The sequence below is a fragment of the Callorhinus ursinus genome, unplaced genomic scaffold (assembly GCF_003265705.2).
Source record: "Callorhinus ursinus isolate GAN/ISIS: 27379988/994484 unplaced genomic scaffold, GSC_fseal_2.0 scaffold17, whole genome shotgun sequence".
Lineage (NCBI taxonomy): Eukaryota > Metazoa > Chordata > Mammalia > Carnivora > Otariidae > Callorhinus > Callorhinus ursinus.
Window position 1 is genome coordinate 25,158,322 of NW_027397079.1, and position 18,443 is coordinate 25,176,764.

At 38.4% G+C, this 18,443-nt stretch overlaps 1 protein-coding gene and 1 pseudogene across 3 annotated transcripts in view; both read left to right on the forward strand.

The window, feature by feature from the left end:
- DLC1 (DLC1 Rho GTPase activating protein) overlaps positions 1-18,443 on the forward strand; it is a 417,459-nt gene that overhangs the window by 64,925 nt on the left and 334,091 nt on the right. The gene's annotated exons all lie outside the window — the stretch shown is intronic.
- On the forward strand, positions 794-1,306 carry LOC112834444 (large ribosomal subunit protein uL13-like; annotated as a pseudogene).

Sequence of the window (18,443 nt, forward strand, 5' to 3'; positions counted from 1 at the left end):
AAAAAAAAACTGGTTACAATATTGAAGACAACAAACAATAAAATAGAGAATTTTAACAAAGATATCCATAAAATTCACCAGAGGCATCTATTACAAAGAATCATATTGGGGGTGGGAGGTGCCTGGGTGGCTCAGTGCATTGAGCATCTGACTCGATTTCAGCTCAGGTCATGATCTCAGGGTTGTGAGGATCGTGCCCTGCCTCAGGCTCCACACTGAGCATGGAGCTTGCTTAAGACTCTCTCCCTTTCCCACTCCTCCCCTGTCCCCTGCTCATGTACATGCTCTCTCAAAAAATAAATACTTCAGAAATTTTAAGAAAGAATCAAATGGAAATTCTAGGTATAAAACCTACATGACTGGAATTAAGATTTTAATAGACAAGTTTTATAAAAGATTTAACTTAGTGACCTAGAAAATCAGTAGTAGCCAGGCTTAGTCACAGATAAAACAATGGAATTTTTAAATGCAATATTAAAAATATTAGCAACAGGGGCACCTGGGTGGCTCAGTCAGTTAAGTTTCTGCCTTCAGCTCAGGTCATGATCCCGGGATCCTGGGATGGAGCCCCCATCAGTCTCTCTGCTCAGCAGGGAGCCTGCTTCTCCCTCTGCCTCCTGCTCCCCCTGCTTGTGCTCTCTCTGTCAGATAAATAAATAAATCTTTTTAAAAAATATTAACAACAAGTAATTTGATTTCTAGAGGTGAGTTGATAGAAAAAAGGACAGAAGCAATAGTTGAAGAGAATATGGTCAAGAATTTTCCAAAACCCTTTCCCAGGAGGCTGCCAAAGATGGCTTAGGAGCAGGTCATGGTGCTCAATGGCCAAGGCCATCTCCTGGGCTGCCTGGCGGCCGTTGTGGCCAAAGAGGTGCTTCTGGGTCAGAAGCTTGTGATCGTGTGCTGTGAGGGCATCAACATTTCTGGCAATTTCTACAAGAACAAGTTGAAGTACCTGGCCTTCCTCCACGTGAACACCAACCCATCCTTGGCCCCTACCACTTCCAAGCACCCAGCCGCATCTTTTGGCAGACAGTGAGAGGCATGCTGCCCCACAAGACCAAGCAATGCCAGGCTGCCCTGGACCACCTTCATATGTTTGTTGGGATCCCGCCACCCCAGGAACAAGAAAAAGCAGATGGTGGTTCCTGCTGCCCTCAAGGTGGTGCACCTGAAGCCTACACGGAAGTTTGCTTACCTGGGGTGCCCTGCTCACGAAGTTGGCTGGAAGTACCAGGCAGTAACAGCCACCCTGGAGGAGAAGAGGAAGGAGAAGGTCAAGATCCATTACCAGAAGAAAAATTGAGAAATACATGCAAGTCCTCAAGACCCACGGACTCCTGGTCTGAGCCCAGTAAAATTGACTGTTTACTCCTAAAGAAAAAGAAAAAAGAAAAAAATAAATTTCCAAAACAGGGACGCCTGGATGCCTCAGTGAGTTGTGTCTGCCTTTGGCTTAGATCATGATCCCAGACTGAGCCCCACCTCGGGCTCCCTGTTCAGCGGGGAGTCTGCTGCTCCTTCTGCCCCTCACCCTGCTCATGCTCTCTCTCACTCGCTTGCTCTCCCTCTCAAATAAATAAATTTTAAAAATCTAAAAAAAAAAAAAAAAAAATTTCCAGAACAGGTTAAAAGACAATTTCAAGAATGTTACAAATACAGATAAGAATAAATACAATGGGGCGCCTGGGTGGCTCAGTCATTCAGCGTCTGCCTTCAGCTCAGGTGATGGTCCCAGGGTCCTGGGATCGAGCCCTGCATCAGGCTCCCTGCTCCGCGGGAAGCCTGCTTCTCCCTCTCCCACTCCCCCTGCTTGTGTTCCCTCTCTCGCTGTGTCTCTCTCTGTCAAATAAATAAATAAAATCTTTAAAAAATATAATAAATACAATGATATTCACTTTTAGGGTAGTTGTAATAAAACTTAAAATTCAAAAGGGTAATCTTAAAAGCAAGCAGAAAAAAAAAACAGCCTTATAATCAAAAGATGAACAATATACCTAAAAGAACAAGTGACTCAGCAATGATTAAATACATAGTCCCTGCACTGTTGGATACAATGGAGTACACATTTGAGGAGAAATAAGGGAAAAGTCTAGAATCGTATGGGTATTATGATTATTGGTTTATAATGCCTTGTCAATGAAGAAAATGGGACTAGCTTTTATAGAGCCTCCAGTTAGAGAAATAAAGAAAATGGAAATGTACAAACGAATAAGAAATGTAATTGAAGGAATAAAGCAAAAACTTACTACTGAGGTGAGATGACTGTTTTTCATATTACATTGAAAATTTTCATAAACTGTTAACTGTCACTAAATACTGCAAATAATCACTCTGAATCTCTTCTAACACTGAATAATACTTACTTGTATTCTTATAATTTTAAGAAAGTGCAGAGTGCAGTGGAATAATATTTTATAATAAAAAATAACTGCATCAAGACAAATTTGTGAGAAGAAAACTATGGTAGCTTGAATTAATCAGAGTCAGTATTATGTTGGTTTTAAAAATAACACATTAAAGTTTTTAACAGTGATTTTCTTCATGCCTTTGGAAGTGTAGAATGCACCTAAACCTACCACATCAATCATTGCAAATTTCTCTTTGTCACTCATTTGATTCTATCTACTTAAGACTGGGAACTCTAAGCCTATCCTCTGAGTTTATGATTCTGAAATATTTTTGCTTTGCTTATTAAGAAGAATTTGTGCATTATGGATCTACACTAAAGCTTAAAAATATATTGGTGTATTTATATCACAGATTTGTCTAATACAGTGTTTTGCAGATTCTGGATAACTGCAGGATATTGCTGGCTAAGCTTGCATCTAAATAAGAACAGTAAATCCTGGGTTAAGGGGAAGGAGAGAAATTCAATACAACAGCCGCCTTTTGGATATTCATAATGCTCACTGTCATACAAAGGCTGAGAGAAGTATTAAACATTTTCTCCAAGAAGATCTTTTTGCCCGTGTTTCTCGAATTAAGTAGCCACTAGAATCCTTAATATTAATTCTTAGTTAATACTGATGTTCTTTGAAATTAACATTTGTTTGAACATCTTGATAAAGTGCTAATTAGTCTAGAACTTGAGGCTTCCAGTGACCATGGGGGGTGATTTCGTATCAGTTCAGCATAATTTAACAAATCATGGAGGACCAATGCGTGTAGTAGACAAATTCAAGACATTAGAATTATAACATGTTTATATATTGTTTCTCTTGAGTTTTTTGTTATAGTTTTTGGGGGTTTTTTTGTTTGCTTTTAGCTCAAATTTTTGCTCCATTTTTTAACTACTAGAAGAACTATAGATAATGAATGTTAAGGGGAAAGCAAAGCTAGTCTCTGTGCTCCTGGAATTACCCTCATATTCTCCTTTAGTTTCAACTCAAACTGGGCAATAAAACAAAATGGGAATGAAGGAGATGTGTACAGAATACCATGTTTCTTCTGGCTTCCAAATCCTGCACATTTGTCCATTTGGGGGCTTTGAATATATTGAAGATGAATAAAATTTTTCATAATGGTAGTTTGGTAGAATTATGCCAGGACATATTTTAAGTTTGGACTATTTGTTAGTATCACATATCATAATTAGAATTCACTTTCTGAGGAGGTATGAATAAAGCACTGCTCTTGCAAAATAGTTCTAGGAATATATGTGGACAGTGAATAAAGAGTAAAAGTAATTCAACACAAAATGCTAAGTAGTAAAGTGACAGGGAAATTATTGTTGGAGAGAAGTAGTTGTCACTTCTCCTATCTTTTTAAATTGACTTCCTTCCTTCTTACTAGTTACAGTATTCCTTAGGTGTACTTTTTCATCTAATGTCCTTTCTTACTGAGCTTTTATTCTTAGGATTCACGACCATGGCTTACTTTGGAGTATTTCTATATTATTTAGAAAAAGAACTAGATGATTCAGAAAAAAATAAGCAGGGCTCCTTTAAATTTCTACGCATTTTAAGTATGTAAAAGTAACATCACTCTTTGTAGACATTATATTGAGATATATAGTTAATTAACAAGAGCTGAGACAAGAATGTTAAGATTTTTATAGGCAAACTACTTTACATATCTCTTTATATTTACTAACATGTTTTCAAATAATAATAATAAAGCAGTTTGTATGAGTAGTACTTGTGAAACTCAGTAATACCAAGGGAAGCCTCCAGAGATTATCAAATAACTTTTAGTGAGCATAGAATTTAATTGTTTTTCTCAAGTTAGATTCCATGGAGTCCTGTTTTTGCAAGATAAACTATAGGTAAAACAGGTTTCTATGATCAAAACAGAGTAAGAAACTTGGGCATACTCTAGAGTATTTATAGACTTTCTTGAAAATTCATAGATACTCAAAATGTATAGCTACTTTTATCTAGGATGTTCTGAAAATTCTGCAGTAAAGAAACTAGTGTCTCTCAAATTTATTTGACCAAAGACTTTTTCCATTCCAATGCCTATGATCATCTCACAGATCCAATGTTCACTGGAATACACTTCCAGGAACGCTGAACTGTTTTTATGGTCATGTTATCCTCATGCTGGGAAGGGTATTCTTAGAGTAAGTTCAAAAAGCTGTTGGTCCAGAAAAAAAAAATCATTTCCACCAGGTGATTGTGTCTAGAGCTATCATAAGCTTCTTCGTCACAAATGAATTGTGAAGGAAAAGACATTCTTTCCTGTACTAAACAGATATAAGAAAGACAGAGGCACGAAGTCTGTCTCAATTGGTTAGTGGTACTTGGAAGATGATGTAACGCTTCTTTCTATGAAACCACAATCAACTAGTTGTAGCTTTCTGATGTCATATCTGCTACAAGTCCCCCAAAGTGCTAGACACAAGAACTTGAGTTTTAGGGGCGCCTGGGTGGCTCAGTTGGGTAAGCGTCTGCCTTCAGCTCAGGTCATGATCCCAGGGTTCTGGGATCGAATCCTTCATCGGGCTCCCTGCTCAGTGGGGAGCCTGCTTCTCCCTCTCCCTCTGCCCTTCCCCTTGCTTGTGCTCCCTCTCTTTCTCTCTCAAATAAATAAATAAAATCTTTAAAAAAAAAAAAAAGAACTTGAGTTTTAGCTTGGTTTTATCCCTCAGTGGAATTTTGACTCAAAAATAACATACAAGGTATACGTTCCTATTAGAATTTGAAAGAATGCTAAGATTGGTGCAAATACTAATGACATTTAAAGTTTGTTAATTTACACTTGGGTGCATTATCAATTTGGAATTTTTTCAGTTAGAGACAGTTGTGTAAATAACAGAAAATGCAGTACCTAAACCCAAACATGTGGCAGAACTTCACTTATTCAGCGAGGGTCAGCAAACTACTGCCTGTTTGCCAACTCTGACTCTCTGCCTTTTCTTTAAATAAAGCTTTATTGGAACGCAGTCATGTTCATTTGTTTACATATTGTCTATAGCCGCTTTTGCACTAGAACAGAACTGAGTAGCTGTGACAGAGACTATAAGACACATGAAACCTCACAGATTTACTCCCTGGGCAATTGTAGAAAAAAGTTTGCTGCCTCCTGGTTTGCAAAGTGTATTGGTGTGTGTATTGGTAAGTGTAATGAATCAGGGTCAGTGGATGGAGAGTAATCATGGAGAGGAGGTGGCTGTTTTGGATAGGAAACGTCTCTGCACAGAGATGACATTTGAGCATAGACAGACCTGAAAAAAAGTGAGAAAGCTGGCCTGTGAAACTCTGGGAACAGTCTACTTGGCAGAGGCACCCCACCTGGCAGTTTGAAACAGCTAGAAATGCAGTGGGCAGAGGGTGATGTGAGAAACGCATGAGTAGTAGGAGACGTGGTCCTTGGGATAGGCCAGATCACTACTTCTTGCAACAGTAGGTTCAGACTGTGACTGGTAGGAAGCCTTTGAACTGTTCGGAGTTAGAGAAGTAACATGAACTCACTTGTTTTAAAACAATCATTCTGGCTGTTTTGTTGAAAACTAATTCCAGAGAAATAACTAAGAATGAAGTAGGGCAACTTTAAATTTAAAAAACAAACAAAAACCATAATATGTATTCTACCATCAGACTACAAAGATACTACTGATTAATCACCTGTCACCAGTAAAGGCCATACATGAGGACAGTAGTTTCAACTTTGGTAGCATATAATAAGATCTCCTTGGTAGTTTTTAAAAATGCTAGTGCTAAAGCACACAAAGAGATTCTGATTTAATTTGATTGCGGTGGGGTTTGGGATATTGATTTGTTTGTTTGTTTGTTTGTTTGTTTAAAGCTCTCCAGACCTCTCTAATGTGCAACCGTGAGTGAGAACCATTGCTTTAGAGAAAAATATACAAGACCAACAAAATGTCAATTTTATATGATAGCTAAATATACAGTGCCATAGAAGAAAGCAGACTGATGTGTAACATAAGTTGTCCAGAAGTTCACTCTTCTTAGGGACTTTATAAGAATCTCAGAACTATTCAGTGTCCGGGACAACTTTAAAATCAGATCGGGGACCTCATTGTCTGAAGCAGTCATAACCGTGCTTAGATGTGTCAGTATCAAATGACCTTTAGAGATCCCAAGCGGCCTCTCGTTTCTGTTATTTGAATCAATTTGTACTACATTTATGACCTGATGGTGTTTGCTGGCAGGGAATTTCATAGGTTGGAAGTTTTAAACACAGTCATCTGCGACCAGACAAGCCCCTTAATGATAGTCACAGAGGCCGCTGCAGATCTGCCTACATAGGGGTCCCTGGGAGCTAGTTACCAGAGTAATATAACAATATTATTTGCTATACGTAAGTATGTGGACCTTCTAAGCCTCAGACATAGCCATTACATGAGGTCATGTGTGCTGATGTGATTTGTTGAAAGAAATAAACATAGAATTAATCACGAGAAAGGAGACCTTCTTACTTACTGTGAAAATGATTCACTTGGCTTCGATCATGTGTAAGATAGAATTCTGTGTTTTGACTGTAAGAAAATAGAAGTCATAGTTTGACATTCAAAAGATGTTCCATTGACTAAAATGTTCACAGACATGTCCTGGAAACAGAAGAAATCAGTGTGGACCTAAAAGACAGCCAGCAGCATGTCTAATGAAAATCAGGCCACAGGCTTTAAAATACACTATTGCTCCTTCCTCTCCTTCCCTGTTTTTGTTTCACCTTGATTAATGCTTTCATTCAAGGGGAAACTGGGTCTGTTTGCTAGAGCCTTCAGTTCTCCACCTGTCAACTTGAGGAACAGTAGAAATGGCATCGAGGAGAAAAGGGCAAAAAGAGGTGGGAGCTACATAAATTTTGAGGACAAAGTAGGAGCTCAGCAGGTCATCTGAGCTCTTGGTTAAATCGCTGTGTCATGATGAAAATGATTTCAGTGTTTTAGGGTACATGCCTCAAGATGATTAACTCAAAACTTATGTGTCTATAAATTAAAATATATTTTCTCAAGGTTTGCATTTTAACATATATTGTTAGAAATGCAGATTTTTATTGACTATTTTATACAAGAAACCCTCAGTCTCCTTTAACACAAGAGCTGGGTCACATAATGCTAGTTTTCCACCTAAAAGGTACAAAGACATAGGGAAAGTTCCTCTTTCAAACCTTAAATCCATGAGCATCCGGTGATCAAATACATTCTCGCATTTCTAGTAGTATGTGATTTTTTTTAAATGTTTTATGCATTTTGGCAATGTGTCAAACAAATAAGCCATTATAACATCAAGCATCTTTTACATGGCACTGGATCTTAAAGATAGAGCAATGGAACAGAGCTCTGGGAAAACACAATTTCCTCCTCAGCTTGTCTGTTTTCTTCATTGTCCAGTTGCTGTGTGTTAAAAAGCTGCTTCAAAAATTAAAAAAAAAATTTAAAAATAAAAAGTTTTTTAGTTACTCCTAAAGGGATTTTTAAATTTATAAAGGCCCAATTGTCCAGACAATGATTTTAAAAAAAAATCTAAGAATCTGTTTTTATGAGAGAGTCTGGAAAAGTGAAAATAATGAAGCCTGAAAAAGGGTGAGTGCTTTTGGTGTGCTGACACAGTTTCTCATTTCAAGGATTAGTCTTGACAGGTAATTGAATACAGGACAGTAAAATTTGATATAACATTATTTTCAAGAAAAGCACAAACCTGCTGACCTAATACAATAAGCCCAAATCAGGAATAGTAGTCTCTTTTTCCAATTTATCTCTACAGAACACATGTTTCCTATATACATTTGGACAATATGAAAGAAAAAAAAAAAAGAGTGGGAAGCAAGATACCTGGATTCTGGCCCCTGCTTCCCATAATCGGTTTGGGGAAAGTAATTGTTATTTCTGTAGTCCTAAATTTCCTCATTTATAATTGAGAAAGTTGTACCAGAGCTCTAAAATTCCTTATCTATAGCTCTTTCTTGGTTAACTTTCCATTTGTACTCCCTCGGTAGGTTTATCAGAAAATGTGTGTGTTTGTTTCCTAGGGCTGCGTAACAAAGTATCAAAAACTGGGTGCCTTAGAACAATAGAAATTTATTTTCTTACAGTTTTGGAGGCTAGAAGTTTAAAATCAAGGTGTTTAAATCTAGAGCCTTCTCCCTCTGAAGGCTGTAGGGAAGAATCCCTCCCTGCTTCTTCCTAGTTTCTGCTGGTTGTCAACAATCCTGGGTATTCCTTGTCTTGAAGATGCATCATTCCAATCTCAGCCTTTGTCATTACATGGTCTTCACTCTTCTCTCCTTTGTGTCTACATGTAGGTCCAAATTTCTGATTTCTTATAAGGACACCAGTCATTGGATTAGGGCCTACCATAATCCAGTCTGACCTCATCTTACCTTGATTACATCTGCAAAGACCCCATTTCCAAGTAAAGTCATTCACAGGTACCAGGGATGAAGACTTGAGCATATCTTCTGGGGAACACAGTTCAACCGAAAACAATGTGTATGAAACCACTCAGCTACCTAAGATTATGTTTAAATGAGATATAATCAGAATATTTACTCTCTGGTCTGTATTTCATGCCTCTTTGTTTGCCGTGTCCAAAAAAGCAGCCTACAATTTCAAGGAATAGTTAGATTTATTGACAGAGGCAGAGAGAAATTTTACCTCATTTTTTTTAACAAAACTCAATCCACTCCAGCTCACTATTACCCACTATTACATTTTTATTAAATACTTAAGTGTATCTTGAATTCCCAAATCTTAAAAGGTATTATATTTTTTATCTGCCTCTCCCCCTAATCTAGTCTGGTTTCTTATATACCACAGATAATTCAATAATGACTCAGTTGATAGAATATCACAATAGTTATGGGGTTCAGTTTCATCCTGCCAACATCCACCCAAAGTCCTCAGCCACATCATCCTTCTGTCACTCTCGTTCTTTTTTATGCTGACATGCACGCACACACATATACACGCACACACATATACACGCACATACTCTCTCTCTCAGTACATCCCCATTGTTTACTCCCGTGCCTGCACAATTTTACAGCTCCAAAGATAATGCTAATAAATTTTGTGTATTGAGAATGGGAAACTGAAACTACTGGCTTCCTCTAAATATGCTTAAAATCTGGAGCAGGGACATGTTGGGTTATGGAAATCTATTTTGTAAAAAGAACAGTGGCTTAGAAGTCCTTATTATGCCCCGAATCCATTGCCATCTAGTTATAGGAGCACTATCTGGAATATCACCCTCATTTGTAACACTCTAGAATTAGTTTGTTACCAAGTCCATGATTAAATTAGAGTTTGTTATAAAATGCATGATTCTGTAGGAACATCCACTTTTCTTTCTCCTTCCAGTGAACACAGAGTAATTGGGGAGAATTTTGTCATTTTTTTATATTTGTTCCCAGAAGAGAGGGTGTTTTTTTTTTTTTGAGTCAACAGATCATGTCTTATGAAATTTATAGGACCAAAGTACCCTGACATCATACATAATGGAAGATAATGGCCTGAATGTAATTGCATAATCTCATTTCAGTATGTGAGTTTTAGAGATAAATCATTTACTTGCCATTTCTAATGAAGAAAGCTTGAGAGTCATGCAACTTATAATAGGATTTACCACTTAGATATTTGACAGTTAATCAGAAAAACAGACTTAATTGTTAACTCTTCACACATGGAACCGACATTTGTGATTGGTTTATGTGAGAACAACTTTTTTTTTAAAGATTTATTTATTTATTCCAGAGAGAGAGAGTATGTGTGAACAGGCAGAGGGAGAGGGAGAGAAAGGATCTCAAGCAGACTCCCCACCAAGCAAGGAGCCTCATGCAGGGCTCAGTTCCAAGACCCTAAGATCATTACCTGAGCCAAAATCAAGAGTCCACCACTTAGCCAACTGAGCTATCCAGGTGCCCCTAAAATAACCCTTAGTCCATGCTTTTTCCTGACATTAGGCTACCTTAATAGAAATTTCCTTGGTGGAAATGTGACACACTCCACTACGCCCTCCAGAGTGGCTATTCCAAAGATTTCTTTCACCACTTCCCTCAAGCCTTCCTGAGCACCCTTGCCCCAGAACATCCTCACACACCTTCCACAGTGAAACTTGCCTTTATGTTCAAAGAGAAAATAGAGTCACGGGTCACATATTTCCTTCTCCCCACAAATGTACATGTCTTTTCATGAATTCATCCTTTCAGCCTTAATGAAATAGGAAGCCCACTTCCCTCCTGTATAGCCATACCTTCACCTGTTTCCTGGATCCCATCCCTTCTACCTCCTCAGTGACTCTGCTCCATCAATTTTCCTCAATATCGATGCTATCAACAACTTTTCCTTCTACTGGCTCTTTCTCTTCTACTTACAAATTAGATTTAGTCCTCTCTACCTTTAAGAAAGGAAAACGGAAAAAAGGAGAAGTGGGCAGGACAAGGAAAAGAAATAATCATATAGCAGCTACTCTGGAACGCTTTTTTTCTTCTCAGCCTAGCTTTTTGTAAGGCCAGTCTGATATCATTCTCTTCATAATCTCACCTCCTGTTTACAGCTCATGTGACTCTGTCACCTTCACCACTATACTGGAACTACTCCTACAAATATCACCAGCCATCTCCTAGTTGCCAAAATTAAAAGGCATTTGATTATTTTTCTTGCATTTTCACAGACCACGTCACACTCTCTATGACCAATAATCTCTTCCTATAGGAGAAGGAGATTCCCAGCCCTGATGCTGTAAAGCAAAGATCATCCCTAAAATTTAGGGTATTGCCTTTTTTAGTGAAAAGAATTGAACACCTCCCCAGTAATGTTTGTTAGAATGTAAATAAACTTTTTTCCAGAGTAGTTGCACCAGCTTACATTCCCACCAACAGTGTAGGAGGGTTCCCCTTTCTCCGCTCTGGAAAACAGTATGGAGGTTCCTCAAAAAGTTGAAAATAGAGCTACCATAGGATCCAGCAATTGCACTACTGGGTATTTACCCCAAAGATACAAATGTAGGGATCCAAAGGGGTACGTGCACCCTGATGTTTATAGCAGCAATGTCCACAATAGCCAAACTGTGGAAAGAGCCAAGATGTCCATCGACAGATGAATGGATAAAGAAGATGTGGTATATATACACAATGGAATATTATGCAGCCATCAAAAGGAATGAGATCTTGCCATTTGCAACGACATGGATGGAACTGGAGGGTGTTATGCTGAGTGAAATAAGTCAATCAGAGAAAGACATGACCTCACTGATATGAGGAATTCTTAATCTCAGGAAACAAACTGAGGGTTGCTGGAGTGGTGGGGGGGTGGGAGGGATGGGGTGGCTGGGTGATAGACACTGGGGAGGGTATGTGCTATGGTGAGCACTGTGAATTGTGCAAGACTGTTGAGTCACAGATCTGTATTTCTGAAACAAATAATGTGATATATGTTAAGAAAAAAAAAAGAAGATGAAGATAGCAGGAGGGGAAGAATGAAGGGGAGTAAATCGAAGTGGGTGACGAGCCATGAGAGATGATGGACTCTGAAAAACAAACTGAGGGTTCTAGAGGGGAGGGGGGTGGGGGGATGGGTTAGCCTGGTGATGGGTATTAAAGAGGGCACGTTCTGCATGGAGCACTGGGTGTTATGCACAAACAATGAATCATGGAACACTACATCAAAAACGAATGATGTAAGTATGGTGATTAACATAACAATAAAAAATTTTTTTAAAAAGGCAAAAAAAATAAAATTGCTCCCAAACAAGACTATCGAAGCACATTGAGTTCAATAAAAAGAAAAACATGCCTTCTACTTGTTACCAAACAAATGTATGACTGTTGTAGGACAATCCATTCTCTTAAAGTTGTAAGGATAGAACCATTAAAAAACAACAAAACAAAAAAACAAAACAAAAGAATGTAAATAAACTTGCTGTGTGTGTGTGTGAGTTATAAAACTATGGGATTAAAATGAGAATTCTAGTGTTCCTATTTGCATGAGTGCCTATAAGATGTATTATATCATTTAGTGATTGATAATATTGTTTTGTAACTTCACACTAACTTTTATTGGCTTTTGCTCCCAAATTCAATCACAGTTCCCATGTACACCATGTTGTTTAATTTTCTTTTTAGTGAGGGACCACTAAAATAACTCAAACTAATGCCATAGCCCAATCAACCCTCACTTGACTTTTAACTGACATGGAAGAATTAATTGTGGATTTTATAGCTTATCCTTATTTGTTTTGTATTCATTCTCATTTTTTTTCATTTATCGATGTTCTTCATGGAGCTAGATGTAACAGCAATTAATTGCATATGCCACGTTATAATGCTTTTAAACTTCAAATTATATTGTGAATTTTTTTCTATCTCAATAACTATTCATCATATAACCCATTGTTTGGAATTTGTGGCAATAAAATACATTTTACAAAAAATCTAGTAGTTTATAAAATTCTGTATTTTATAACATTTAGTTTTAAGATTGAGGATTTCTGAGAAATATGATATCGATTCTTCTCAGCCTTTCTATTGTATAGGATCAATTACCAAGTTCCATAAACCAAAGTATTTCAGGTAATTTTGCCTATTTTTCATTCAATGGAGAAAGTGCATTTCCAAGTTGAACCTCTACTTTTCACTTTCATAACTATAGTAGAAATTTGTAGATAGTAAGTACAACCTCAAATCCTAAAAGCCATTTTTCTATTTCTTTTCCTTCCTTCCTTCCTTCCTTCCTTCCTTCCTTCCTTCCTTCCTTCCTTCCTTCCTTCAAGAGAGAGAAAGCAAGTGCATATATATGGGGTGTGGGGAGGGGCAGAGGGAGAGAGAGAATCTTAAGCAGGCTCCATGTCCATCATGGAGCCTGCCACAGGGCTCAGTCTCAAGACCCTGAGAGATCATGACCTGAACTAAAATCAAGAGTCTGACACTTAACCAACTGAGCCACCAAAGAACCACTAAAAGCCATTTTTCAAAATATTGACTTAAAGTATCTCAGTGGTCTGTGGCCCTCACGTGTATCTCCTGCTTCTTGGATTCTAATAATTGTTGCTTAGCACCTATCACAAATTAAAAGTCCAATATTCATATCTACTGATTGAGAGTAATTAAGCAGATTCTTTTCCTTAAAATCACTACTCTGTATCATTGGGTTTCAAACCTCAATGTTTGTAAGAATCATCTAGGGCACTTGGTAATATGCAAATGTCCAGTCTCACCCACTATGATTTGGTAGGGCTTGAAGGAGATCTGTGATCTGGCATTTCTAAAAAGCATCACAATGTTTCTGCCACAGCTGTTTGATGAGCCACACTGTAAATACCACTATGGCGTGTACATTTTATCTTATAATTTCATTTTATTTGTCGTGATGTGTTTGCCCATTTTATCATAAACCAGCAGAGTTTCTCTAATGATTAAAATCAAAGTCTTCAGGGTAATAAAAGGCCTTAGACTTCATTGAATCCAGTGGTTTTCTGGATTCCTGTGTAACTTTATGATTAGGCAGAGATTCTACAAAGAGTAGAAGGACAGAGAAAGGGAAAGTCTCTGCCTTCCCTCACCACATCATGTTGCCCTACAGCCCTGCCTTTGATTTCCTCCATATATTGGATTATTGTGTAATATATTCTTTGAAGAAATGGTTCTTTGTCTTCAAGAAATATGAAAACCACAAATTAGTCCAATGTTTGTATTTCACAAATGAGATAACCAAGTCCTTAGACAAGTTTTCTTTGCTGCCCATGAGCATAAGGCTAGAAAATGTAAGAGCCTAGAGAAACAGAAAACAAGAAAATAAAAAATTATAAGATAATAATAAGATGCCCCTGTTCTCAAAGAAACTAAAGTGTAACTATGAGACAAGAATGGTGAAACTAGAATAAGAAACAAATAGTACTAGTGCAAATTATATTCTGTACTATGTGCTTTGGGATGATTAGAACAGGCCTTATCAAGAAAGCAGAACTTGAACTAGGCTTGAATTGGAGTAAGAATTAGAAAGAAAGGAAACACATGGATGTGCCCTTGCAGGAAGGAGGACCTTAGCATGTCATGTGAGTATGCTAAGAAAGAGGCTAGACTACAAGGGCCTATGAGCTCTGGGTTAAGGGAAAGGGGAAAGTCAGGTTGTAGTGATGGCTTAGGATCAGTGTATGAAGGAACTTTTGAAGAACAGTATGAACAGTTCCCTCCTAACCTATTTCCTAATTTCTTAAACTTCTCAATTCCTCTATGACTCTATTCAGAAAAATTATCCTAAAATACTGTCAAATAAACAGAATCAAATGGCCAGCAGAACACTCATTGGCCTTCTGGAGTGGAATATATGGAGGAAACTCAGAAGTGGCAGCAGGCAAGAATTTCCACCACTGCCCATCACGTTGAAGTACAACCCATTGGGATCCAGCTGGAACAGACATTAGATGCTGCAAAAAACAGAACTGGAGCCAAATAGCCATATGACATTGCAGAACCTTTGGCCTCCAGCCCTGTTTTACCATCCCAGCATTCCTTGCTTGGGGAGCACCAGCCCCTTCCCTGGAATGATAATGGGGCTGGGGTCCATGATAGCCCAGTGGATTCCAGATCTTTTCCACCATCTCAACATTCCACTCTCTTGCAACTCAAGGGGCTTTTTAAAGATCAACATCATTAGTATCACCTCAAAGTTTGTTAGAAATTCAGAATCTCGGGCCCCAAAACAGACCTACTAAATCAGAATCGGTATTTTTAACAAGATCTCTAGGATATTTATATGTCCTTTCAAGTTGGAGAAACACTGCTTTTTTAAAATTGACTAACTTTGTGGCACCTGGAATGCTCTGTCTGTTAAGCGTCTGACTCTTGACTCTTGATTTTGGCTCAGGTCATGATCTCAGGGTCTTGAGATCCAGCCCATGTTGGGCTCCATGCTCAACATGCAGTCTACTTCAGAGTCTCACCCTCTGCCTCTCCCCCCACTTTCTCTCCCTCTCAAATAAAATAAATAAATAAAACCTTTAAAATTGATTTACTTCAGCATTAGCTATGGCCAGTTTCTAGAGAGCTCTTTGGAGGTTATTTCCACCTGGAAGTCCACCCTGCAGGAGATCTATCTTGGACAACTTAGCTCTTACCTCTCAGAAACTCAACAAATAGAGGGTGCATTATAATCTCCTGGGGAGCATCTTTTCTTCCGAACTCAAGTCACCATGGAGTAGTGGTGCATTCCTCAAAGTACTATTCTATGAAAAACAAACAAATGGAGAAAAAGGTGCTATGCTCAGACATGTTTGAGAAATGCTTGTTAAATAAAGCTAAATGATTTTATTTACTTCAGGAATTCTCAGAGTTTTCAATATGTGTATGGACATTATGATATTCAGAAAATAATTACGGAAAGCAAAAACCATAGAAAACAGAATTTCACAAATTTATTTGATTATTCAAACATTTCTCTGAAGTCACAACTTAACTCAACTTAACATCTTGAGTGAAAAATCCCTGCTAAAATCCTCAAGTACCAATTTGGGGAACATTAAGCTAGACCCATGTGTGTGCTTGAAATAAAGTTATGATTAAAGTAAAGCACACAGCATCTCTTGCCAATAGACATATTTTCTTAGCCCATGACTTGCGTGGACCCAGCAAATATGTTTGCATCTGCCATCCCTCTGTTCTCTTTTGCCACTTTATCTGGTTTCTTTTTTTTTTTTTTAAGATTTTATTTATTTATTTGACAGAGAGAGTGAGAGATTACAAGCAGGGGGAGCAGTAGAGGGAGCGGGAGAAGCAGGCTTCCCGCTGAGCAGGGAGCCTGACGTGGGGCTCGATCCCAGAACACTGAGATCATGACCTGAGCCGAAGGCAGACGCTTAACCATCTGAGCCACCCAGGCGCCCCAACTTTATCTGTTTTCACTAACACACTCTCACACAAAGACCTAGAAATCACTGAGATTAAAAGACTAATAAGGAAAACAAAAGTCCTTTCCTTCCTGAGCTCTACATTTTAATCATAGCCCTTCCCTTGTTCTCAAAGAAGCCATTTGTACAGAGGGTTTTGTCTCTCTCAGACCAAACTGGGAACTCTGCTACCAGATTTCTGGCCAGACAGTCAAGCAGTCGGTGTATCACGTGACCACCATGTACTTAACATTTTATTAGGAACTGTGAGGAGTGCAAAAGCATAAGAAGATATTATTCCTGCATCCCAGAGCTTCAGTCTAATAAAGGATTAAGAGTTTGTTTCTAACAAGGGTGGAAACTGTGAAATGCTCTAGAGAAAAGCATACAATTGAAAGGAACAAGATTTATTCCTGACCCCAAAGAGCTCACCATTTTTTCAAGAAAATAGACAAAAATGACTATCAACAGAACGAGGAGCCTATGAGGGCAGTGCGAAAGGGTTGATTAATTCTGAGAGAAAAGGGACTAAGAAAGGGGTCATAGAGAGGATGACTAATAAATTATGCCCTGGAGAATGGATAAGTTATTTACACACAGAACAGGAAAAGAGGTGGATTCTGACCTAAAGGGTAGCATAGATTTTAGGCTGACGGAGACAGAAACAGGCCAAGAAAGGTTTGCTTAATTTTTATGTATGTTAAGAAAATCAGATTCTGTGAAATTAGAAACAATTGGTGTGACGTTATGTTGCTGTCATTAGGCAAGATGCACCTTCAGAGAGAGGAGAAGTGAGTGAAGAGTGGAATGATCCTCTGGAGCTGGCCTATTGTCCCTGGGTGAGAATCCTCGAGGGCATACAGAACACCCCAGTGTCAGGACAGGGCCCTAAGAGCCAGGAGTCCACAGAGAGCTGTGGAAAAAGCTGGAAGGGAGGGGGCAGTGTATTGATAGCTGATAAAAGTTTGGGAAAACAGCTGGAAACCTGGAACTTTACCTAGAAAGTGTGCTGAACTCAGTAGACAGGGAGAGAAGCCCAGTGCCGCTCACCACCTTTATGCAATCACAGAACAGTGCAAGGGGTGTGGGCTCAAAGCAAATAGCAGGAAGTCCTACAGATTAAAGTCTGGGCCACATCTGCCTCAGAAAAAAGCTAGAGGAATTACTACTTCAAAGCGGCAAGTTGTAGGCAAAAACCGGACAAAGTTAAGAAAAATCCATGACATGACACTTTTCAGTAGGGTTTCATTTTAAGTAAACTTGAGGGTAAGTTTTAATGACTGCAGGGAGAATTCAAGGAAATCCTAGGGTAAGACAAATGTAGGCAACTCTTTAAGAGAAGGGAAAGTATAGAGAGAATTAGGCAATGGCACTATAAAAACAGGAGGCCCTATGAGATATGAAGGATATAGAAAAAAAAAATTGTTGGGACACAGATCTGAGAGTAGGAACGACTGATTTCTCCATCTACCTTGTCTCTACTAAGGCTGTCCCTGGCTTCAGTAGTCCTATCTGTTTAACGATGAAGTCACTCTAAATGGTCTCAAGTTCTCCTTCAGTTTTAAATTCTGTGATCATCAGAACAAAGAGGGTAGAGTGAGAAAATGAAGCAAAGAGGCCAAGTAAAGGTTCACTGGAACGTAGAGAGTGTTGTCAGAAGGGTTTTATTTGAGAAATGGAAAGAAGGCGTTTCTCACGATATAGAAGCAAGTATTGAGATAACCAAGTTACTGGTCCGCCATTACCAAGGCAATTGTTGCTAATACTACTAATCCAACCCCTTCACATCTCTAAAGCAGTATGTAATTTAGCAAGTGCTATGGAGGCTCAGAAGTGAAAGGAGGCGTTTGTCTACTGCTTGCCAACTTTACGTTCGATGTTTATATACTTAATAGCTATAATTTCTTTATGGAAAAAAATTGTTATGTAACACTTACCTGAAAGATTAAGCATGGGCCGCTATTCAATTTGTATACAATCAAATAGGCCCACTCAAAAAAAGGGGGAGAAACAGTTTTTAGGTGTTTTTTTTTAGGGGGATATGGTTGTTTTTGCTTTATATGCATTAAACAACAATCAGTGTGGCCATGGTAATGTGGCGTATTTTTGCTTCGAAATGGTATAATAACAATACTCACCCGATATTTCAAAAAT